The sequence below is a fragment of the Dipodomys spectabilis genome, unplaced genomic scaffold, assembly GCF_019054845.1.
Source record: "Dipodomys spectabilis isolate Male_0828 unplaced genomic scaffold, ASM1905484v1 ptg000212l, whole genome shotgun sequence".
Taxonomy (NCBI): Eukaryota; Metazoa; Chordata; class Mammalia; order Rodentia; family Heteromyidae; genus Dipodomys; species Dipodomys spectabilis.
In genome coordinates this window covers 1,716,263-1,741,758 of record NW_024870889.1, presented here as the reverse complement: position 1 = coordinate 1,741,758, position 25,496 = coordinate 1,716,263, and the positions used below count along the sequence as shown (strand labels likewise).

The 25,496-nt window shown below is 50.7% G+C and overlaps 1 protein-coding gene across 12 annotated transcripts in view; it reads right to left on the bottom strand.

Moving 5' to 3' along the window:
- Positions 1-11,762, bottom strand: part of Klc1 (kinesin light chain 1) — a 46,768-nt gene extending 35,006 nt beyond the window's left edge. For 4 of the 12 annotated variants that reach the window (XM_042696907.1, XM_042696909.1, XM_042696915.1 and 1 more), the window contains exon 1: positions 11,627-11,758. The gene's annotated coding sequence lies outside the window, so the exon portion shown is untranslated. Of the gene's footprint in view, positions 1-11,626 lie in introns of all 12 variants that reach the window. The other 8 variants (XM_042696904.1, XM_042696912.1, XM_042696911.1 and 5 more) reach the window with 6 other exon arrangements.
- Positions 11,763-25,496: the final 13,734 nt, after the last annotated feature.

The window sequence follows — 25,496 nt, the reverse complement described above, 5'->3', positions numbered from 1 at the left end:
TTTATTTGTGTTTTCTTAAATGGCTGGGGTGACAGTCATGTACCACTGTGCCAAGCCACTGATCCAGTTGGGAATCTCAAGAATTTTTTTTTTGGGGGGGGAGGGGATTAGGAAGGTGGTTCAGTGGTAGAGTGCTTGCCTTAATTGCATGGGTTCAATTCCACATAAACAGAAAAAGCCAGAAGTGGTGCTGTGGTAGAGTGCTAGCCTTGAGCAGAAGAAGTACAGGGACAGGGCCCAAGCCCTGAGTTCAAGCCCCACGACTGGCCAAAAAAAAAAAAGTAAGTTTTAGCTAGAGTAAGCCTGGAACTGTGTGATCCTTCAAACTTCATCTCCGAAGTAGCTAGGATTAATACATCTCCCATTTTGCCAACTATTAAAAACTTTCTGGATATGCTACTGGGAATTCTCCATTGGCTGTGATGATGTTGTTGTTGTTTGCTTTTTGTTTGGGGTATCAAAGCCTTGCACTGGTGTTAGTCAAGCACTCTACCTAACTTGTGTTCTTTCACTCATCTCATCATCCTGTGTTTTTGTTTTGTTCTCTACTTCCTGTTGACATGAGAAACTCCAGACTTAGTTGAATACTGGTGGCTCACACGTGTAGCCTAGCTATTCAGGAGGCTGAGACCTGGAGGGTTGTGGTTCAAAAAGCCAGCCTCCTGGACAGGAAAGACTGTGTCTTCAATAATCAGCAAAAAGCTGGGCTGGAGCTATGGCTTAAGTTTTAGTGTCAGCTTTGAGGAAGCAAGCGGAGTGAATATGAAGACCTAAGTTTATACCCCAGTACTGCCAAAAATCAAAACAAAGTAGAAAGAAAAAGAACTGCTGTTGGAGTCAGGCACTAGTGGCTCTCACCTGTAACCTTAGCAGCTTGGGAGGCTGAGATCAGGAGACTAGTGTCTGGGCACAGAATTTTAGGTACCTCCTCTCCACGAATAAAAAGCTGGGTGCAAAGCCGGGCACTGGTGGCTCACGCCTGTAATCCTAGAGATCTGAGGATCGCGGTTCAAAGCCAGCCCGGGCAGTAGAGACCTTGAGACTCCTATCTCCAATAAACCACCAGAAAACCGGAAGTGGCGCTATAGCTCAAGTGGTAGAGTGCTCGCCTTGAGCTGAAGAGCACAGGGACAGCGCCCAGGCGCAGAGTTCAAGCCCCACAACCGACCAAAAAAAAAAAGCTGGGTGCAGTAATAAGATCCTGATGTCCCAGCTACACAATAGCATAAATAGATGGACTGCGGTTCAGGCACCTTGGGTCTTCCAAACAGGAAAACAACTAGTATAAAAAAGAGCTGGAGGAATGTTTCAGCAGCAGAGTCCCTGCCCACTAAGCCTACAGCTGAACTGAAATCCAGGATGTTCCTCATGCTCCTCGAGAGACAGTGAGAGGAAAAGAATTCATTTACTTCTTGCTTACCATGCCTCAAGTCCTGGATTCAATCCCCAGCACCAATGAAAAAAACAAATGAACAATTCCTGTATGTCTGCGTACCAGAGGGAGGATGGGCTCGCTCACTACCTCCTGGCACAGACTTCCACATAGTTGACAGTGCACCGACTCATCAGTTTATACTTGCCACATATTATCTCCTCTACTGAATCTCTTCCTCAAATCTCATCTAATCTAACTTAATCCCTTTATTTCCCCTACTAAACTTGAATCAGAAGAACAAACTAAATGAAAGACTCCATACTGGCAAAAAGAAAAGAACAAAAAAACCTGTAAGGTGAAAATGAAAAACTCCACAATAACACCACCTATTCTGAATGTGTTTCCATCCAAAACAAATCACTCAATATAACAAAAGCAAAAGCAATGTTTGTTTACCTTTTGAGGAATTAGTTGTGCACATGCTTTTAGGACCAGGAAAATGTGGCTGATACCCCTGCCTGGATGCCTCCCCACAGCTGCTCTCAGGCCTTCCAGATTCTGCTGGGAAGTTGACAGCCGCTTGGAGCCTCCAGCAGCACTCTAACTGCACCTGTTTCAAGGTGTGCAAGGGTCTTTCCAAGAGCTTACTTTGCTCTTTTAGAAATCCAAAAAGGACTGACTCACAGCTGCACCTGAGAACAGATTTTTCACAAGAAGGCTACTTCCCTTTCCTCAGCAGTCAGAGGTCTACAATCACTGAATTTTCCAGAAGACCATAGGCCTTTCTTCTCAAAAACAAACTTTAAGCACAAGAAACTAAAGGGAAGGTGAGTACAAGAACATGTAGAATATGCTTTTCCCTAAAATAAGAACGAGTAAGACCTAATGATACAAACAGGATATACTTAGGAGTTGATGGATGAACAGAAAAGAAAGAACAGCTCTACTGGCAGGACTAATGACTAAGAAGGGTACAGAGCAAGTGCTACAGGAGTCTGCAGAAGACACTACTGAAGGTGGATATCAGTCATGGGGCTTGAACTCAGAGCCTGGGCACTGTCCCTGAGCTTTTTTTGCTCAAGCTAGCAAGCACTCTACCGCGTTAAGCCACAGCTCTACTACTAGTTTTTAGGTAGTTAATTGGAGGTAAGTTTCACGGCCTTTCCTGCCCACGTTGGCTTCAAACCCAGATCCTCAGATCTCGGCCTACTGAATAGCTAGGATTGCAGGCATGAGCCACCAGCTAATGGGTTGTTTTTTAATATGACACCCACCTAAGAATTAATGTCAGGTAAGGATTAATGTCAGCTAGCTAATAGTTCCCAAAACAGTATGTCTTTAATTTACCTACTCAGGACAGTAACTCATGCCCTGAAGGTCAGATGTAGCTCTTTCAAAGTTAATTGCACATTTACCATGTGCAATACCTTCAGTATTTATTAAGAAATAAAAATGCATGTTTATGTGGTCTTGTACAAGAAGGAATAGTCCCCCAGATGTGCATGTAGAGAACTGTTATGGCAGACACACAACAGAGCAGAACTTAGGAGTAGAGAGGAACAAACCACAGATACCTACAACAACATGAAAGAATTTTAAAAGATGTACTAAACAAAGTTAGATGGAAAAATACATAGCAGATAACCTCAATTCATAATGAATGCTAGGACACCTAACCTATTAGAGACAGAAACTGGATCAGAATTGTTTGGAGAAGGGGCTGGGAAGGTTGCTCAGTGATAGAGTGCTTGCCTTGTATGCATGAGGCCCTGGGTTGGATTCCTCAGCACCACATAAGCAGAAAAAGCTTGAAGTGGTGCTATGGCTCAAGGGGTAGAGTCCTAGCCTTGAGCTGAAGAGCTGAGGGACAGTGCCCAGGCCCAGAGTTTAGGCCCCATGACCGGCAAAAAAAAAAAAATTGTTTGGAGAAGAGATGACTGGTAATTGGCAAGGGTGGTAGTATACACGTATAATCACAGCACTTTGGATTTATGCTTTTTGATATGCTTTATGTGCTATTCACACTAATAAAATTCAGTAAGTACCAGTAGAGCAAACTTGTGTTTGCCTTGTGTGGCAAACACAACTCAGAGCTTCCTGTTTGCTAAACAGTCACTAAAGTCACATGGCTAGCCCCTTTGACAAAGTCTTACTTTATGCCATGGCCTGCCTGGGTTTCAATCCTCCTTTTTGTGCTACCATTTGTCACTGGGATGACAGTGTAACCAACTATTGACTGAAATAGGAGTCTCCCAAACTTTTTTTTTTTTTGGTCAGTCGTGGGGCTTGGGCACTGTCACTCAGCTCTTCAGCTCAAGGCGAGTGCTCTACCACTTGAGCCATAGCACCACTTCCGGTTTTCTGGTGACTTATTGGAGATGAGTCTCAAGGATTTTCCTGCCCAGGCTGGCTTTGAACTGTAATCCTCAGATCTTAGCCGCCTGAGTAGCTAGGGTTACAGACGTGAGCCACCGGCACCCGGCTGTCTCCCAAACTTTTATGCCAGGATTAGCCACAAACCCCAAACCTTCATCTGTACCTCCCAAGTAGATAGGATTACAGGCTTGAGTCATCACACACATCTTTGAGTCAGCAAAGAAGCTAACAAAAAAAAAAAAAAAGGTTTTTCAGCCGGGCCCTGGTGGCTCACACCTGTAAACCTAACTACTAACTACTCAGGAAGCTGAGATCTGAGGATGGTGGTTCAAAGCCAGCCCGAGAAGGAAGGTACCTGAGATTTCTCTCCAATTAACCACAGAAAACCAGAAGTAGCACTGTGGCTCAAGTGGTAGAGCACTTGCCTTGAACTGAAGAGATAGGGACAGCACCCAGACCCAGAGTTCAAGCCCCATGACAAAAAAAAAAAAAAAGGTTTTATCCCCCTTGGTTCTAAACTATCCCAATCACCTCGGACATGAATGTCTAGTCCCCTCTGGAGGTGGATATACATTGTTCCTGGTAAAAACAGGTGTTATGACTACCTCTATCTGCCCAAGAGGCAGGAATTATGAGGAGAGAAAGGAGTTACAAACTGTGATATTCCGATTCTAACCTAAGTAGTCTCCTATTTCACACGTCAGGCTTTGAACCACCTTGCAACAATTGAAGCTAAAGTCTCTTGTGGAGGTGATGATGCCATGTTTGGTTCTGTAACTGCAAGACAGCTTTGCCTACTTCTTCCATTTTAAAAAAGCAGCCATTTTGCTGGGTGCCCAAGGCTCATGCCTGGGCAAGATGCTGAGATCTGGGGCTGGGAAGGTGGCTCAGTGGTAGAGCACTTGCCTTGCAGGCATGAGGCCCAGGGTTTGATTCCTCAGCACCACATAAGCAGAAAAGGCCGGAAGTGACTCTGTAGTTCAAGTGGTAGAGCGCTAGCCTTGAGTTGAAATGCTGACAATGCCCAGGCCCAGAGTTCAGGCCCCATAACCAACCAAAAAAAAAAAAAAATGCTGAGATCTGAGGATAGCAACTTGATAGCCCAGAGAGAAATCCATGAGACTCTTCTCTCCAATTAAGCACCAAAAAGTTAGAAATGGAGCTTTGGCTCAAGCACTAGAGCACTAGCCATGAACAAAAAAGCTCTCAGGGACAATGCTCAGGCACTGAGCTCAACCCCAGCACCAACACACATATACAAAACAAGTAGCCATTTTAACCATTTATACTACTACAAACCCGTAGTGCTAAGGATATTCTTACTGCAGTGTGGCATTGGAACTCTAACACTTTCTGGCACTGCAAGCAAGCCCACTAAATAGCAACCCTGTCCCTCCCTTCCCCCCACCTCCACCTCACAAGCACCCTTCCACTTCTGTTCTATGGTTTCAACTTCCTTAGTTCATATGAGTGCAATTCTGTAAGATGTGTCACTGTGTAGCTGGTTTATTTTATGCAGCAGTGTCTTCAAAGCTCTTTTTTTTTTTAAATCTATTATTTTTGTTGTTGTTGTTGGTCGTGGGGCTTGAACCCAGAACTTGGGCACTGTCCCTGAGTTCTTTTGCTCAAGGCTAGCGCTCTACCACTTTGAGCCACAGTGCCACTTTCAGTTTTCTGGTGATTAACTGCAGGTAAAGAGTCTCACGGGCTGGGCGCCGGTGGCTCACACCTATAATCCTAGCTACTCAGGGGACTGAGATCTGAGGTTCACGGTTCAAAGCCAGCCCATGCAGGAAAGTCCATGAGATTTTTTTTGGGTCCAGTCATGGGGCCTGAACTCTGGGCCTGGGCGCTGTTCCTCAGCTCTTCAGCTCAAGGCGAACACTCTACCACTTGAGCCACAGCGCCATTTCCAGCTTTTTTCTTTTTGCGTATGTAGTGTTGAGGAATCGAACCCAGGACCTCATGCATGCAAGGCAAGCACTCTACCACTGAGCCACCTTCCCAGCCCTCCATGAGACTCTTACCTCCAATAAACCACTAGAAAACCAGAAGTGGCACTGTGGCTCAAGCGGTAGAGGGCTCCTTGAGCTAAGGGACAGCGCCCAGGCCCAGAGTTCAAGCCCCTCAACTGACCAAAAAAACAAAACAAAGTCTCACAGACTTTTCTGCCTAGGCTGGTTTGAACAATAACCCTCAGATCTTAGCCTAAGTAACTAGGATTACACGTGTGAGCCACTGGTGCCCAGCTGCTGAAAGCTTTTTAGTATGCTATTTATATTAGTTTTGTGGAAATCTAGTTGTGTATTGTATTGCTGAAATTAGGGCCATGAACTTGAACGACCTGTTTACTAGGATAGTGCCACTCTTCCAGTCTCACTTTTTGCTGGTTATTTTGTAGACCTAGTCTCAAAAGACTTTTCTGCCCAGGTTCCCTAACTTTGATTCCCCAGATCTCAGCCTTCTGAGTAGCTAGGATTACAGGTGTGAGCTACCAGCACCCAGCTATTTACATCAGTTTTCACGGATGCTCTGTCCAGGTCTCAGGCCCTGCAGTTCCTATGGGCCTCTTCTGGAGTTCAAGGTTCTCTTTGTCTTTGGTTGTGACAGTATTTTTTCTTTTGTCAGCTGTGAGGCTTGAACTCTGGGCCTAGGTGCTGTCCCTCAGCTCTTCAGCTCAAGACAAGTGCTCTACCACTTGAGCCACAGCACCACTTCTGGCTTTTAAACCACTTTTCTGAGTGGTTTACTGGAGATAAGCGTATCAGGGACTTTCCTGCCTGGGCTGGCTTTGAACCAGGATCTTCAGATCTCAGCCTCCTGAGTAACTAGGATTACAGGCGTGAGCCATCGGCACCCAGCTGCATTTTCTTGTTTTTGGAAAGATCTTGATATGTAGCTCAGACTGGCCTGCAGCCTGAGATTCAGCCTCCTTGTGGTTGAAATTACAGGTATGTGCATTGTACCAGACCACAATACATCTTGGGCAAAAGGTCTGGGCTTCTTATCTCGGGGGGGGGGGGGGGGGGGGGGGACAGGGGGGGGGGACAGGGGGGGGACGGGGGGGACGGGGGGGGCTTCTTAAGAGTGTGTGTGTGTGTACTTTGCAACTGAGCTACATCCCAGCCCATATTCACTACATTTTTTGGTGGTGGTGGTGGTCCTGGGGCTTGACCTTGGGACCTGGGTGCTGTCCCTCAACTCAAGGCTAGTGCTCTACCACATAAGCCACAGCTCTACTTCTGGTTTTCTGGTGGTCAATTGGAGATAAGAGTCTCATGGACTTTCCTGCCTGGGCTGGCTTTGAACCACGATCCTCAGATCTTAGCCTCCTGAATAGCTAGGATTACAGGCATGAGTCACCAGAGCCAGCTCCACAATACATTTTTGATCCATGAACATAAACTAATTAGGGGGCTGGGAAGGTGGCTCTGGGGTAGAGTGCTTGCCTCGCATACATAAGGCCCTGAGTTCAATTCCTCAGCACCACGTAAGCAGAAAAAGCCGGAAGTAGCGCTGTGGCTCAAGTAGTAGAGCGCTAGCCTTGAGCTGAAGAGCTGAGGGACAGTGCCAGGCCCAGAGTTCAGGACCTTCAGGAGATCTTGAAGAGTCCTTAGTAACCTTGTAGAGGCCAAATCCAACAAGTGTTAAATCTAACTCTTCCCTGAAGTCTCGGCACACCAGACAGAGACTCCTCCTCTCCTCTGGGCCCCAAGGTGCCCTCCCCTTGAGACATCTACTGAATATACCTGGTGGCCATTATGCGTACCACCTCTGGAACAGACCCCCACGATCCATCCACATGACACAGTCAATCAGATCTCCAGCTCCAGCCTCTCCAACTCTATCTGGACTCCAGACCTGCACCTCCAGCTGCCTCCTCAGTTTGCTAGGCCCTTCAACAAGCACCTCGGATTTACCACATTCAAAAGCAAACACTGTCCTGTCTTCCTCCCATTTCCCCTATCTTAGTGAGTGTCATACCAGCCAGTAAATCACCAAGAGATGAAGCAGTTGCTCTAGAGACATTCCTTCAACCAACATTACCAAATGCCTATGGTACACCAAGCGATGACACCAAACACGACAGACAGAACCCTGCCTTATGAAGATAAGAAATGCACTAGGAGACAGGCAGTAAACAGGCAAGAAAAGTAAAGTAATATGGCCCTGTAAGTAGCAAGAACTGCTAAGGAGAAAAGTCAGAGTAGTGGCTGGTTGCACAGCTATGGCTTTTACGGCTCACACTAGGCAGGTGCCCACCTGGCTGACAGAGTGGGACCAAATCAGCTAGGGAAACTGGATAGTGAAGCAGACAAGGGAAGAACTTTATTGAGAGTACCATTTGGCCCCAAGAGTCGGCACGGGCTGGCTCGACCGTCTCAGCCAGCCTGAAGTAATCCGGACCCTCTCCCTCCCTCTTCCTCCGGCCTTCAGCCTCACTCCCAGCCCCAAGGCAGATCTACCTTATCCTAAATCTCCCTAATCCAGCGGTGTCACTGTCCTAATTCCAAGGCTCCTAGGCTTCACCTGGTGTCAGGTGAAGTTCACAGCCTCACCATACTCTGCGGCTAGACACCCTGGCCCCCCTGGCCTGCATACCTCAAGGTGAAAGGAGCCACCTCCTTTCTTCCTCCTCCACCACTTTGGGACTCCTCGAAATAACAGGCCACGCTCAGCCTTTATTTCTAGCCATCAGGAAGACAGCTTCAGGGCAACACAACACTCAGCTAACTCAACTTTCCTACCAGTGCAAGTAATGACTTCCCCATTACTCAGTGAATTAGGTGTTTAACCTGGGACCTGCCAGATTAACAGCTTTATCTCTCAACCAGTTTCACAGTGATTGTCATCCAGTAGTTCTCAACAGTCACCAGTCATTTAAGCACATCCTTCTACAATCTTAATTTGCCATTTTTATTCTATTCCCTAAGACACAATACATACTTCCCAGCTCCTCTGATCCAAAATACACAAGATTAAGGCTGAGCACCAGTGGCTCATTCCTGTAATCGTAGCTACTCAGAAGGCTGAGCTCTGAGGATTGTAGTTGAAAGCCAGCCCTCAAAGTCCATGAAACTCTTATCTCCAATTCACCAACAGAAAACCAGAAGTGATGCTGTGGCTCAGTGGTAGAGTGCTAGTCTTGAGCAAAAAAGCTCAGGGAGAGCGCCCAGGTCCTGAGTTCAAGCTTCAGGACCAGCATCTAAAATTTAAAAAAAAAAAAAAAAAAGAAGAAAAAGAAAAAAAAAAGTGATTTTGGGGTGTCAGTCTTAGGGTTCAAGATCACTTTTGTGGGGGGGAGGGTCGGTCATTGGGCTTAAACTCTGGGCCTAGGTGCTGTCCCTCAGCTCTTAAGCTCAATGCAATCTACCATGCCACTTCTTGTTTTCTGGGGGTTTATTGGAGATAAGAGTCTCACAGACTTTCCCGCCCTGGCTGGCTTTGAATCATGATCCTCAGATCTCAGGCTCCTGAGTAGCTAGGATTACAGACATGAGCCACCAGTGCCCGGCTTTTGCTAACAACTTTTTATTGCATAAAATCTAGGTTCCTGTCATTTTATTCATCTAAGAACTAATTTTATAACCCCACCACTTGTAAATTTTCTACTTCTAGCTTTTTTGTCGGCTGTGGGGCATGAACTCTGGTCCTAGGCACTGTCCCTCAGCTCTTCAGCTCAAGGCTAGCACTCTACCACTAGAGCCACAATGCCACTTCCGGCTTTTTCTGCTTATGTGGTACTGAGGAATCCAACCCCAGTACCTCATGCATGCAAGGCAAGTGCTCTACCACTGAGCCACCTTCCCAGCCCCTAGCTTTTTTTTGTGTGTGGGGGGGGATCTGGTCGTGGGGCCTGAACTCTGGGCCTGGGCGCTGTCTCTCAGCTCTTCAGCTCAAGGCTAGCGCTCTACCACTTGAGCCACAGCGCCACTTCCTAGCTTTTTTTTTGGGGGGGGGGGGGTCCGGTCGTGGGGCCTGAACTCTGGGCCTGGACGCTGTCCCTCAGCTCTTCAGCTCAAGGCTAGCGCTTTACCATTAGAGCCACAGCACCACTTCCGGCTTTTTTCTACTTGCTTCTGTGGTGCTGAGGAGTCGAACCCAGGGCCTCATGCATGCAAGGTAAGCGCTCTAACACTGAACCACCTTCCCAGCCACAGCTTTTTTTTTTTTTTTTTAAGACAATCATGTTTCCATATAGTTTTTGGTCCGTTCCAAAATAGACTTCCAAAATAGAGTTCCACATAGACTTGAAGAAACATGCTTACAGTTAACAACAGCTTTGGGTTTTGGTTTTTTTGCCTTTCTGGGAATCCCATCCATTCTCTTACACCTGTAATCCTATCTACTCAGGAGGTACAGATCTGATGATCATAGTTCGAAGTCAGCCAGGGGAAGAAAGGACATGAGCCTCACCTCCAATTAATTGCCTAAATACCAGAAGTGGGTCTGTGGCTCAAAGTGATAGAGTACTAGCCTTGAGCAAAAACAGCTCAGCAACAACATCCAGGCTGAACTCAAACAAAAAAAAGGAAATACTTAAGGTAATTGTATACCCCTTCCGAGTGGAATTCCCTTCTGCTTTGTTGGATAAAATCCTGGTATCATGTATCACACCGTTATACTCCCATACTTTTTTTTTTGAGACAGGGTTATGATGCGTAGCCGTTGGCCTGGAATTCTCAGCCTCTCAAGCTGGGATTTACAAGCATGCATCACCATACCCAGCTACGTTTTCTGTGTATTAAGCACTTACAACACACTGCAGTCAGAAGAACGAGCCAGAGCTGTAGTGGCTCTCTCCTGGCACCACCACAGCCTCCCAGGCTCACCTGCAGCGTGATGTGCATTCTTTGATGACCTGGAGAGTGTCTGCCCTTCCATGGATAACTTCGCAGAGCCTGAAATCTTAACTATTAGTACCACTGTATTCTTACTAATATTTAGGAAACAAAACGGAGTCAAATTTCTCAAAGTAACTGAGGCTTGTGGCCAGTTTCTGGAAAGTAAGTCCCTACCACATGATCTGGAGGCTGAAGGAGGATGGAAATGCATTAGACGTAGGCCAATTACAATGCATTAGAAACTGATTCTGGTCAAAGGCTTAGTCATGCTGTGAAGGAAAAAAAAAAAACCCTCGGAATCTAACACAAAGAACCAAACAGGCAGCTGCCTTTTAACACAGTTTAAATAGTATTTACCTCAAACACTGGCTCTCAATTTTGAAAGGCGCTTTTGTTTTTGCAAGTAATCCTAATCATCACTTCATATGTAAATTCTCAATGTTTAGAGAGAACACTGACCGGCCGCCACAGCGACACAAAGAATGCACCTGGACGCGGCTCGCGGCGTCGCTCTCGCCAATTACCTCACTTTCCCCTCGCGTGCTCTCTTAGGGGAGGGGCGCAGCGCAGGTGGCTGCGGGAGGGGCGGCGGCGCGTCCTGCGGGCGCGGCGCGGGGAGCGGGGAGGGCCCCGGATGACAGCGAGGGCGGTGCCCGGCGGTAGAGACCCGCGGGCTGGAGGCCGGAAGGGGAGGCTTCGGACAAAGCGGCCCGGCCGCCCCCGCCGCCTCCCGGGGCCGCCGCCCCGCCGCGCGGCTCGGGCTCGCAGCTGTCACGGGGACGGCCGCCCCCGCCCGCGAGGCCAGCCCGGACGCGGGGCGGGCGGGGCGGCGGAGCCCGGAGGGGCGCGGCTGAGGGCCGGCGGGGGCCGGAGGGGCTGGGGCTGGGGCGCGGGCCGGGCCGGGGAGGAGGGGCGCGCGTGGGAAGGAGCCGGGCCGGGCCTGCAGGCTCGCGGGTGGGCCGGGGCGGGCGCGGGCGCCGCGGCGGGTCCCGCTGCCCGGCGTCCCGGGGCGGCCGGGCCGCGCACTCACCGTCCGGTCCGGCGGGCCGCGCTGGTTCGCGCTGTCACGGAGCAGCGGCCGCCGCGCACAGCCCGGCCGCCTGGGGCGGGCGCCGCGGTCACGAGCGAGAGGCGCCTCGGCGGCCTCCGCGCAGCATCCTCCGCGCGCGGCCTCGCGCTCCAGCCGCCCGCCGCGCTACCTCAGCCGCCGAAAATGGCGTCGCCGGCGCCGCGCCCGCCCCACAAGGCCGCGCGCCGTGACGTCACCCGCCCTCGCGCCGGGGGCGGGGCGCGGCGCCGGGCGGCGGCCGTGGGGCTCCGGGCTCCCGCGCGCGACGCCCCGGCCCCCCGCGCCAGCCGGGCCCCGCGCCGGCCGCCAAGGAGGACGAGCGCGGCGGCCTGCGCCCTGCGGTCTCCGGACGAGGCGCTGGGCCTTCGTCACTGTCCCCGGGACGAGGCACGATCCTCCGGCCCCCGCCGCTGCGGACGCCCGGCGTGCGGGACCGGGCCACGGAGAGTGCCCGCGCCCGCCCGGGGCCCGCGCCCCCGGTCTCCCTCGCGGTCTGAAGGCGGACCTGCGCGGCCCGCCGACGCCGGGCGAGGCCTGCCCGCCCCAGGGTCCGGACCGGCTGCCGGGACGCCCGCGCAGGTCACCGCGGGACGCAGCACCGGAGAAGCAGAGCGGCCTGGGTGCCTGTGTTCAGCAGCCGCCTCCCAGGCCCCGCGTTCCCGGCGGGAAAGCCCCCCGCCACCTCTGTTCAGCTGTCTGGCTCTCCTCTGCCCTGCCCATTGCGCTCCGAGGGGCCTGGACAGAAGAGCAGAGTGCTGGCGAGCAGGCACCGGAGCTCTCCCTCCAGTGACAGACACAAGGACGCATCTGTCCTTGCTCAGAATTCAAGGAAGATGGCAGCCAGGGGCTCACACCTGTAATCCTAACTACCCGAGAGCCTGAGATCTGGGGATACAGGTTTGAAGCCAGCCTGGGCAAGAAAGTCTGTGAGACACTTAGCTCCAGTTGAACAGCATGAAAGCCTAACGTGGAAGAGCATTAGCCTGGAGCAAAAACAGCTCAGAGACAGTGCCAGGCCTGGAGTTCAAGCCCGAGCACCAGTACAAAAGAAATAAGCACAGTAGGCAAAGACTACATAAAGTCGGGGATAGAGGGACTCAGAGGCAGACCAGAACTGACACACAAGAGATAGGAAGGATCTCCTCTGATCTTCCACCTGTCCCTTGCACTGTGGTCAGTTTACACAGCTGTCTTCTCCGGGGCCTGAGAGCGCAAGAACAGGAGACCCCCATGTCCTGGCCACGCAGCCCTGCCCAGCACCTGCCGCACAGCATCAGCTGAGGCAGATAGCAGAACAGAACGGAAGGTCAGATTTCCTTTACTTCACCCCTCCCCCGTGGTGGAGTAAGTACACAGGCTCCCCTCAGTCCCTGACTCATACCATGCGCCTCGGGAGTTCGTGCCAATCTGTAGAACTACTGATGGCTGAGCACAGGCCCTTCCCAAACGGCTGTCCAGAGCCAAAAGTCTTGAATGCTTTGCTCCTCTGTTCTGAATATTTATATGGCAGCTCACCCAGTACAGCTGCCAGGAGTACTTTCATCTTTACCAAGGGCACCTATCTGAGACCAGCAAGTACCCCATCAAGTACCCTCCTTGCTGAGTATCCTCAGTCTCTTCCAAGAGACTGATCTCTGATCTTCACAGCAACCTAAGAATAGAGGGCAAGTGTCTGCATGTTACAGATGTGGCAGGTGAACTGCAAGTTCGGGGGTTTCCTCACTGTCTCCTGGAAAGAACAGTTATTCACTTTTAGGAATCAAACAGGAGCCCTGTGCTCCTCCAGGGTAGATCCTGGCAGAAGCCAGGAGCTGTGCCTACATGGTGGAGAGCCTCCCTGGGCTGCAATGGACATTCCCTAGAAACCTAGAGGGCCAGGGAGGGCCTGGGGGCAAACACTAAGGTTGCCAGGGAAACCCTGAACACCTATTACGTTGATCCTGTTGGCCTCTAAGCATACCTAGGAATGGCACATGGCTAGAAGGTTGGGTTGTTCTTGTTTTGTTTTGTTGGGGGTGACTGAGGCAAGGGACCCCACCATGGCAGGACAAGGGGCTCCTCCAGCAGACCACAGAACAGACTCTCTCCTTGCTCCCTAGAAAGTGCTCTTCTGTCTGGTCAGCCTGTGTGGCAGTGCTACTTCCTCCATCTCTGCTTCTTTACCATCTTCCTTTCCCGACAGAAAGATCTGGTCCTCTGCCTTCTTTTTTTTTTTTTTCTGTCGGTCGTGGGGCTTGAACTCTGCGCCTGGGCGCTGTCCCTCAGCTCTTCAGCTCAAGGCGAGCTCTCTACCACTTGAGCTACAGCGCCACTTCCGGTTTTCTGGTGGTTTATTGGAGATAGGAGTCTCACGGTCTTTCTTGCCCGGGCTGGCTTTGAACGTCGATCCTCAGATCTCAGCCTCCTGAGTAGCTAGGATTACAGGCGTGAGCCACCAGTGCCCAGCTCCTCTGCCTTCTTTTCTCGCCATCTCCTTCCTGCCTCTGGCCCATTTCCTGTCCTGCCCTGAAACCTGGCCAGGTCAACAGTCCACCTGGAGGTCTAGCTGCAGACTTGGAGGCAGCTGTCTACCTACATTCACTTGTCAGTGTTAACTGCATGCTGGTACCTGGGGCATCAGAGATAAGCCTGGAGCAGATGGCTTCATATTCATTCTGTCCCCAATTTATTTATTTTTTTGGTCCGGTTGTGGGGCCTGAACTCTGGGCCTGGGCGCTGTCCATCAGCTCTTCAGCTCAAGGCTAGCACTCTACCACTTGAACCACAGCACCACTTCCGGCTTTTTTCTTTTTGTTTATGTGGTGCTGAGGAATCGAACCCAGGGTCTCAGACATGCAAGGCAAGCGCTCTACCACTGAGCCACCTTCCTAGCCCCTCTGTCCCCAATTTGTATTGAGAACTGGTGACAATTTCAAGCTGCCTCTGACTTGAGATTGAACAACCAGAAAACAAAGTGCCTGGCTAGTGAACCCTGACTGGTGCAGGAGTTGGAACAAGAGGTCCTGAAACTTCACCAGTACGTGGAGGAACCTGCCAGAAGAAAAGGACACTGCCCCAAACAGAACAAACTTCTAACTTCTCTCGTCTCTCCCAAGTAGAAAATAGAACTAGGTTGTTAAGATTTTTATTAACGTTTTTTATTAGCACACATTAGTTGCACAAGGGGGGGTGGTTCTTTTGTAACACTTCCACACGTGCATGCAATGCACCCCATCAACCTCACCCCTCTATTACCTTTGTTCCTTATTTCCCCCTTTCTTTTTTTTTTTTTTTTTGTTGGTCATGGGGCCTGAACTCTGGGCCTGGGCACTGTCCCTCAGCTCTTCAGCTCAAGGCGAGTGCTCTACCACTTGAGCTACAGCGCCACTTCCGGTTTTCTGGTGGTTTATTGGAGATAGGAGTCTCACGGTCTTTCCTGCCCGGGCTGGCTTTGAACCGCGATCCTCAGATCTCAGCCTCCTGAATAGCTAGGATTACAGGCATGAGGCACCAGCGCCCAGCTATTTCCCCCTTTCTTAAAACAATCTCAACAGGTTCCATTGCTTTTTCATCTATGCAAGCAAAGTAAGAAGCTATTGTATTTTTTTCTTGGCAATACATAAATTTGAACTCGGGTTCATGCTTGCTAGTCTGGCACTCTACCACTTGAGCCCAGCTTTTTACAGGGTATTTTGGAGATAGAGTCTCCCAGCCTCTTGAGTAGCTAGGATTACAGGGGTGAGTCACCAGTGCCCAGCTAGAAGCTACTGGGTTTTTGTTGTTTGTTTGTTTGTTTGTTTTTTGCTTGGTTTTTTGGGTCTGGTCATGGGGCCTGAACTCTGGGCCTGGGCACTGTCCCTCAGCTCTTCAGCTCAAGGCTAGCACTCTACCACTTGAGCCACAGCGCCACTTCCAGCTTTTTTCTTTTTGCTTATGTGGTGCTGAGGATTCAAACCCAGGGCCTCATGCAAGCAAGGCAAGTGCTCTCCACTGAGCCACCTTCCCAGCCTGAAACTACTGTTTTAAAGCATTTTTTTTCACATGTAAATGTTTGTGGATGTCTGTCTTGGAGGGCAGCCCCTTGGAAGAGCCAGGACACCAAGATTTGCCTTTAATACTTGAGGGGTCTGTATCCCAATGGACAACTCCGGTCCAAGAAAAAGAAAGATGAGGGGAAAAGAGAGGGGAAAGGAGATGAAGAGGAGGAGTAGAGAAGAGGAAGAAGGAAAGGGAGGGTGGGAGGAAGGGAGTCTGGGAAGCAGTAACGCAGGCAGGGGATGACTGGCGGGCCAGGCAGGTCAGCTTGGGACAGTCATCTCCCTTCCCAGAAGCCTCTCCCAGCCAGGACACAGCAGGTCTGTGCGAGCCTTGGGGACGAGTCACTGGTGGGCAGGCCTGCCAACCAGGGCTGATCTGGCTTGGTCTTGCCTTGCTCTGGGCTCCAGGTCACACCCTTTCTGGTCTCAGACTTTCATTCTAAAAATGGAACTTAGTCTCCAGAGCACTTCCTTTGCAGAGCCTGAGCTGCCGGGCACAGAGCTCTGGACAAAGGAGAAAACAGAAATACCTCAAGCAAGCAGCACTCGCCACTTTCCTGATGAGGTCCAGGTGGTGACCCCAGCCCCAGAAGCCCAAGGTCATGATGTCTGCTCCCACATGACCCACGGCCACGGGAGATTTGTCCCAGTACAGGTGAAGGAAGAAGCCCAGCACCCTGCATGCAACCCCTTGGGCCCAGGGACAGCACATGAGGAGAGATGCCTAGTGGTGGGCAGAGAAGACATCACACAGAGGCAGGTCTGGCCGAGTGTGCATTTGTACATGTATCACACTGACTTGAGCCCAAATATTTCTTTGGATTTGAGTCAGGAACAAGGGATGCTCACGTCCCAAGTGGCCGGGAGAACCATTGTCCTGCCATGCCCAGAATCATGAGACAGCCTAGGGAAGTGACCAGCTTCCCACAGTTATGGCAGGGGGAGTGCACCCTCTTTCTGTGATTGTCTAGAAAGAGCCTTGTCAGGAGTGGGGGAGGGATAGGTGTCTCTGTGATTGGAATAACTCCCTGCCGGCTCGATAAGCATCGCCACAGATAGTGACTACCAGGCTGCATTGGGGACGGGTCATGGGGACAGGTTCCACGCCCAGGTTCCTCCTGCATCTTACTATGAACATGTATTGTGGGCAGAGCAATGGCAGGGGTGACAATGACCAAGATGCATTGTACTTACAAAGTGACTTGTTGAGACCCCTTTGTGCAACTTCCTAAGTGTGTGTGTGTGTGTGTGTGTGTGTGTACGTGCATGTGCGCATGCCAATCCTGGGGCTTGAACTTGACACCCACACTGTTCCTGAGTGTTTGTGCTCAAGGCTAGTGCTCTACCACTTTGGAACAAAGCCCCATCTCTGTTTTTTGTTTTTTGTTTTTGGGGGGGTCCAGTCGTAGGGCCTGAACTCTGGGCCTGGGCGCTGTCCCTCAGCTCTTTAGCTCAAGGCTAGCGCTCTACCACTTGAGCCACAGTGCCACTTCTGGCTTTTTTCTTTTTTGCTTATGTGGTACTAAGGAATCGAACCCAGGGCCTCAGGCATGCAAGGCAAGCACTCTACCACTGAGTCACCTTCCCAGCCCCCATCTCTGGTTTTTTTGATGGTTAATTGGAGCTAAGAGTCTCATGGACTTTCCTGCCTGGGCTGGCTTTGAACCGTAATCCTTAGATCTCAGCCTCCTGAGTAGCTAGAATTAGTAGCTCTTATGCCAACAGTGAACAAACCAAGAATGAAATAGGAAAACAATTTCACTCAAAAAGAATAAATACCTCTGTATTAATTAGGAGCCCATGGCTAACACTTGTAATTCTAGCTACTGAGGAGCTGAGACCTGGAGAAACAAGGGTCAGAGCAAGCCTCGGCAGAAAAATGTGCAAGACACAATCTCCAACTAGCAAAGATGCTGGCCTACTAAATTGGCCCAACAGCCATACCACGAGGCCCTGTGGAGAAAGCTGAGCAAAGAGCTCAAGGCGCTGAAGTTCAAGCCCTGCCGCCAGCACTCCAATGTATATAGTAGATCATAAAATTTACCACCTTAATTGCTGTGTACGTTCAATGTTATATTCATGGTGTTGTGCAACCCTCCTTGTCATCCATCTCTGTAACTCTTTTCAGTTGTAAGATAGAACCTCTGGTGGCTGTGGTGGTGGCCAGCCACAGCTGGCAGTAGAGCAGGAACACGCATGCCCAGAGGCCCTCGGTTTCCAGCCCAAACCCCCTCCCAGAGGAGGGGAGGGGAGTGCTGGAACCATGTTTAAGTTGTTCCACTATTCTGTTGTCTGTGATTTGAACAGAGCACACTTGCATTTTACAGGTGGAGAAACTGAGGCCAGGGAAAACATGGAAAGCAAGGCCTTCTCTCAGGCCTGTGCGCGTAATGTCACTCCTATGGACAGAAGCCTGGAAACACACTCCCAGCCCAGCACCAGAGGCCAGCACCACAGGGAGGCCATTGGCAAGCCCTCCTGCCGGCTGTAGTCCCAGCAGACAGGAAGCGCCTCTCCTTTCCCAGGACTGTACATTAACCATTCCCGGTGGCCCATGCTGTGGAGTCTCCCTGAAATCCTCATCCGTGCCAATTCTGGAAGCACGTGACCTCTGAGTGCAGCACCATTCATCACGGCCGAGGGGCTGAGAGGCCCCATCAGGATGGGTCAGCGGAGGTTTGCCAGGGGGCCGTTTCCTGCCCCTTTCCTGGGTTCCTGGAGGCAGCCCTTGTGTTCCTGGGCATGGGCCCTGTCGCCACGCAGCTTTCCTGTCTTGTGTGTCTGCACATCAAGTCTTCCTTTCTGGGGACACAAGACACCACCAGAGTCCACCCTAAACCCAGGTGCTCTCCTGAGACCTGCAAAGACCTTCGTTCCAGCTCAGACACTCTCAGGACTGGGGTGAGAATGGGAGCCACTGCCTGGGCCACCCTTTCTCAATGCAAGGCCAGCATCTTCACAGACCAGCTGCCTCTTCTCACCCGGGGACACCGGCAGCCATGGCTGCTCTCCTCGGATGGAGGAGGCTAGCTTACCCCTGGAGGATCCAGCACTGCTTTGTTCTCACAGCAGCCGCACATGTGCGTGTCCACACCCTGACACCAGTACCTGATCCCTGCTACTTGCTTACCCTAAACTCTCTAGCCAGGATGCTATTTTTCCACAGTACTGAAAATCTCGAAGCAATTGATGTAATTTACACCCTTGCGGCGCTGCTGCTTGGCTCGCTCCTGGTGTTCACAATGCTTCCCGGCATCCGGGGTGATACAGGGTCCCTCTGCCCTTCCCCCACCCCTGCAGCTGACAGCAACCGCTGCCCACTCCCAGCCCACACCCAGCCCAGGCCCAACCGCAGCTGGATGCAGGGTCCAAGCTGCCAGGAACCCACTCTGGGCAGTTATGAGGATGCCACACTCCACATAAATAGAGCTCTGAGAGCCAGGTGCATTTAGACACGTGGCTCTGTTATTGCTATTGTTAAGAGGATCCAGATGCTATAACATGTCCGCCCTAGAATTCTCATTAGTTGAAGGCAGCACATAGAGGAGGGTGGGGGAAGGAGATCAAGAGGGTCATACCTCCTCATGGCCACTTGGTCTTGTGTCTATGACCAGATCACCAGATTCCTAGGTTGAACTCAGATGTATTGCCCAGAAGCCCTGCTTCATGGCTGGGAGGCTGGCCGTCCAAGGTGTGGGGACTGGGTCTGTGTGGGTGACTCAGCCATGTCCTGCAGTGCAGACAGGATACTGGAGCCTGATCATGAGGACAGGCTTGGGAGGCTCCAGGGACAAGCTAGACACTATCTGCTCTAAGTCAGTTGCCCAGAACTGTCCCTGAATGCACTACCAGCCAGCCCTCCACTGCACATACTATCTAGCCCAGGTGTGGCTAGGGGGAAGAGGGGAGGAGGAGACAAAAAAAAACAAGAGCTAAGCCGGGTGCTGGTGGCTCACGCCTGTAATCCTAGCTACTCAGAAGGCTGAGATCTGAGGATCACGGTTCAAAGCCAGCCCAAGGCAGGAAAGTCCAATAAACCACTGGAAAACTGGAAGTAGCACTGTGGGCTCAAGCGGTAGAGTGCTTGCCTTGAGCTGAAGAGCGCAGGTGCAGCACCCAGGCCCAGAGTTCAAGCCACATGACCAACCAAAAAAACAAACAAACAAACAAACAAGAGGTGGGCATTGTTTGTAATCCAAGCTACTCAGCAGGCTGAGCCCTGAGAATCAATATTCAAAGCCAGTCCTAGCAAGAAAGTCCATGAAACTCTTACCTCCAACGAATAACAAGAAAAGCAGGAAGGGGAACTATAGCTCAAGTGTAGGGTGCTAGCCTTGAGAAAAACAAAGAACAAAAAACAAACTTGGACAATTGGGTGCTGGTGGCTCACAGCTAGCTACTTAAAGGGAGGCTGAGATCTGAGGACTGTGGTTCAAAGCCAGCCCAGCAGGAAAGTCGGTGAGACTCTTATCTCCAATGAACCACCAGAAAACTGGAAGCGCTGCAACACAAAGTGGTAGAGCGCTCACCTGGAGCAAAAAGAGCTCAGGACAGTGCCCAGGCCCCAAGTTCAAGCCCCATGACCAATAAAAAGCCAACCAATAAAAAGCCCTCAGGGACAGTCCCCAGACCCTGAGTTCAAGCCCCATGACTGACACAACAAACCAAAAGCCCTTCTCCAAGGCCTCTGCCAGCCACTCCAGCTCTCTCTGTTTACCCTTTCCACTCTGTACCAACCCATGGACCTGCTTTAATGGTTTAGTGGCAAGTCTGTGGGTGAACCTTCCCTGCGTCCAATGGCGTGCCTGGAACAGCAGGCTTGTCTAGTGATGAGCCACACAACAGAAGTAAAGCTCTCTGGTCAGCTCCTCACCTCACCCTTCCATCCGGTGTCCCCTCACCTCAGCCGTCCATCCCCCACCCATCTGGCTGCACCCCTGTACTTTTCCACCAAAGGACTGACAAGGCAAAGTGGAGGCGACGATCACAATCGATAGAGAGTGGCTCAGAGTGCAGCTGGAAGCTGCCGGAACATCTCTGGAAGACAGATCGATCCATTCTGACCACGGAAATGACATTCCTGGCAGGGCCCCACGGTGAGCAGCATCTGCCCGGAAGGATGCTGTCTACCAGGTGGGCACAGCACTCGGAGAGCGCCGAGGGAGCAGGGACCCCGGAGAGCTGGGCCTTGCTCCACGCCTAGGGCCTGCCGCAGGCCTGGGGTGCACCGGGTGCTCGTGAGCATCTGCTGAGTAGGCACAGACGCTGCTGCCCTCGTGGGACTGTACAGGAGGCCCTCAGCACCCACAGGACGGCGCTGGCCAGTGTTTGGGGAAATGTTTAATGAAGACAGGCAGACTTGCTGGGCGCCCGTGGCTCACGCCTGTAATCCTAGCTACTTAGGAAGCTGAGGTCTGAGGATTGAGGTTCAAAGCCAGCCAGGGTAGGAAAGTCCATGAGACTCTTAATTCCAGTAAACCATCAGAAAACCAGAAATGGAGCTGTGGTTCAAAGTTGTAGAGTGCTGGCCTTGAGCAAAAAGAGCTCAGGGACAGCGCCCAGGCCTAGAGTTCAACCCCCATGACTGACCAAAAAAAAAAAAAGTACCTTCCTAGCATGCACAAGGTATTCAAGTTGAATCTCCAGTGCCACCAAAAACCCCACATAAATACACAATGCACATGTATGCATGTGTACTTATATAAACATATAAATTATGTGCTTGAAATCCCATACTTGAGACAAAAATAGGAGACTCAAGAGTTTGAGGTCAGCGTGGTCTATGTCAGCCTAGGCTAAGAAGAATCTATCTTAAAAAAAAAAAAAATGGGAAGGTGGCTCAGTGGTAGAGTGCTTGCTTTGCATGACTGAGGCCCTGGGTTCGATTCCTCAGCACCACATAAGCAAAAAGAAAAAAGCCGGAAGTGGTGCTGTGGCTCAAGTGGTAGAGTGCTAGCCTTGAGCTGAAGAGCTGAGGGACAGCGCCCAGGCCCAGAGTTCAGGCCCCATGACCGGACCCAAAAAAAAAAAAAAAAAAATGGGCTGAGAGTGTGGTTCAGTGGTAGAGTGTTGCCTAGCCCTGGGTTCCATTCTTCAGCACCACATACACAGAAAAAGCCAGAAGTGGCACTGTGGCTCAAGTAATAGAGTGCTAACCTTGAGCAAAAGAAGCTCAGGGACAGAGCCCAGGCCCTGAGTTCTAACCTCAGGACTGACAAAAAAAATAAAAAAAAGGTTAAGCCTGGTGCTGATGACTAAGATCTGAAGATTGTGGTTCAGAGCCAGCCCAGGGGCTGGGAAGGTGGCTCAGTGGTAGAGCGCTTGCCTTGCATGCATGAGGCCCTGGGTTTGCTTCCTCAGCACCACATAAGCAGAAAAAGCGAAGTGGAGCTATGGCTCGAGTGGTAGAACACTAGCCTTGGATTGAAGAGGTGAGGGACAGCACTCAGGCCCAGAATTCAGGCCCCATGACCAGCCAAAATAAAAAACAAAAACAAAACAAAATCTAGCCCAGGCAGAAAAGTCCCTGTGAGACTCTCATCTCCAACTAACCACTCAAAAACTGAAAAGTGGCTGGGCGCCGGTGGCTCACGCCTGTAATCCTAGCTACTCAGGAGACTGAGATCTGAAGAGCACGGTTCAAAGCCAGCACGGGCAGGAAAAGTCTGTGAAATGCTTATCTCCAATAAACTACCAGAAAACCAGAAGCAGCGCTTTGACTCAAGTGGTAGCGTGCTTGCCTGGAGCTGAAGAGCTGAGGGGCAGCACCCAGGCCCTGAGTTCAAGCCCCACAACTGACAAAAAAAAAAAAAAGTGACTGTGTGGCTCAAGTGGTAGAGTGCTAGATAGCTTTGAGCACAAAGAGGTCACAGTGCCCAAGCCCTGAGTCCAAGCCCCACCACCAACAAAAGAAATAAAAAAGTTTAATCTATGATTAAGAACATAACTGGGAGCCGGGCGCTGGTGGCTCACGCCTGTAATCCTAGCTACTCAGGAGGCTGAGATCTGAGGATCACGGTTCAAAGCCAGCCCGGGCAGGAGAGATTGTGAGACTCCTATCTCCAATAAACCACCAGAAAACCAGAAGTGGCGCTGTAGCTCAAGTGGTAGAGCGCTCGCCTTGAGCTGAAGAGCACAGGGACAGCGCCCAGGCCCAGAGTTCAAGCCCCACGGACGACCAAAAAAAAAAAAAAAAAAGAACATAACTAGGGTGGGAAGGTGGCTCAGTGGTAGAGCGCTTGCCTTGCATGCCTGAGGCTCTGGGTTTGATTCCTCAGCACCATTATGTAAGCAAAAAGAAAAAACAAGCCGGAAGTGGCGCTGTGGCTCAAGTGGTAGAGCGCTAGCCTTAAGCTGAAGAGTTGAGGGACAGCGCCCAGGCCCAGAGTTCAGACCCCATGACCGGACCCAAAAAAAAAAAAAAAAAAACCATAACCATTACATCAGTTGATTATATAAGCAATTCTAGTAGGTTCTCTATTGTTACTATTTTTTTCCCTAATCCTGCTGGTCTGGGAGTGCATCCAGGGACAGCCATTACCTACATGGCTGGCACAGAGTCCTCGTGCCCAGCACAGAGTGGGCACTGGGTGTTTGCTGGATGAATGACAGCAGTCAGATTTTTTTTTTCTTGCCAGTAGTGGGGTATGAACTCTGGGCCTGGGCGCTGTCCCTCAGCTCTTCAGCCCAAGGGGAGCGCTCTACCACTTGAGACACAGTGCCACTTCTGGCTTTTTCTGCTTATGTGGTGCTGAGGAATCAAACTCAGGGCCTCCTGCATGAAAGGCAAGCGCTCTACCACTGAGCCGCCATCTTCCCAGCCCAGCAGTCAGATTTCTGACCATTCTCACATTCTACTTCCTGCAAATGCCTACAGAAAGCCAGGGTGGCGGGTAAGGGAGCAGGAGTAGTGGGTAAGGCAGTAGGATGAGCGGCCAGGAATTCTCTCAAGAACAAAGCTGTCCTTACCGCACACAGATGCCTACATGAAGAATTTGGGGGGAAAAATCAAGGTCCTTCAGCCCCAAATTCAGAAGGCATAAGTTACAAGCTGATTGCTTAGCACAAAAAAAGAACAATAAGGCTGGGAAGGGGGCTCAGAGGTAGAGTGCTTGCCTTGCATGCATGAGGACCCTGGGTTCAATGGTGGCTCAGAGGTAGAGCGCTTGTCTTGCATGCTTGAGGCCCTGGGTTCAATTCCTCAGCACCACATAAACAGAAAAAGCCCAAAGTGGCGCTGTGGCTCAAGTGGTAGAGTGCTCGTCTTGAGCTCAAGAGCTGAGGGACAGTGCCCAGGCCCAGAGTTCAAGCCCCATGACCGACAAACAAAACAACAACAACAAAAAAAAACTAAACAGAACAAACACAAAAATAGTGAAAGAGAACTTGAAAAGATGGAAGCAACTCAAGGGAAAAAGGATAAAAAAGTGCAGCAGTTGGGCTGGCAGTGCGGCTCAGTGGTAGAGTGCTTGCCTAGCATGCAGGAAGTCCTGGGTTCGATTCCTCAGTACCACATATACAGAAAAAGCCAGAAGTGGTGCTGTGGCTCAAGTGGTAGAGTGCTCAGGGACAGTGTCCAGGCCCTGAGATCAAACCCAAGGATTGGCAAAAAAAAAAAAAAAAATGCAGCAGTGGAGCTCACTGGACACTGATGTGAGTGAACTATGCAACTCATGGGTAGAGACGGAAGGGAGGACCTGGGAGAGAGTGAGGGAACAGAAGACACTGTAGGAAAGAAAATGTACTCATTACTTGACTCATATAATTGTAATTCCTCTGTACATCATCTTTATAAAAACAGTAAACTAATTTTTGAAAAAAGATGAAAGCAATCCCACGGAGGGGAAAAAAGTACCCTCACCCAGACCCAAGCCCCACTGGAAACAGCACCCTCACCCAGACCCAAGCCCCACTGGCTGTTCTTGGGGCTTTCAGAGCCTTCTGGTTCTCTAAAATTGGAGGCTGTTCCTTTGCAGTTCACATTAAATTTTAACTCAGAGAATGTCAGCAGAATATGGGTATTTTTAAACTTCTGATTGTAACAAGCAGAAAAAAGCAATACTGGTGACAACAACAACAACAAAAACACAGTAAACATAAAACTCGGTCACACTACTTCCCATGTGACGATTTCCCCATTACCAGGAAGTCTAAGATATCTGCTGCAGATTTTCAGAGCCCCCCCCCCCCCCAGGAGCAGCTGAGCAGGACCCTCTGGGGCCCCCTGAGCTCCTCTGGTGTGGAAGCCGTGCTGTGTGCTAGAGCACCGAGACCCGGAGCCAGTCACCTCTCCACAGCCTCGCCCTCCAGAGAGAGACAAAGGATTAAAACTCAGGACTGGATGAGCAGATGCCAGCTCGAGTCATGTGAGGGGGAGTGTCCTGTGAGGGGTAAGCCGGTGGGGGGGCATGGCAGAGACCTCCACTGCCCCCAGATGTCTGCCAGGTGCTCCTGGAAGATGAGACTATTGGTAACTCCAGAGCCTGGGAAGTGCCAGACACCAGACCTGGGGCCGCACTGCCATCCTGCCAGGCCAGGCCTGTGAGAATAAGCAGCAGCCAGTGTCCTCAAATACCACGCAGCACAGGGGCACGAGAGGAGTCCAAGTTGGTCTTTATCAACCATCTTTTTTTTTTTAAACCAGAATACATCAGTAGTACAAGGGGTGGTGACATTTCCATCCATCCATACAATGTGTCTTGATCAGATTCACAGTTTCTATTTCTCCCTTGCTCTCCTCTCCTTAAAATAATCTCAACATATTTCACCCTTCTGTTTTTTTAAACTATTCTTAAGACTTCTTAATATAGTCATGC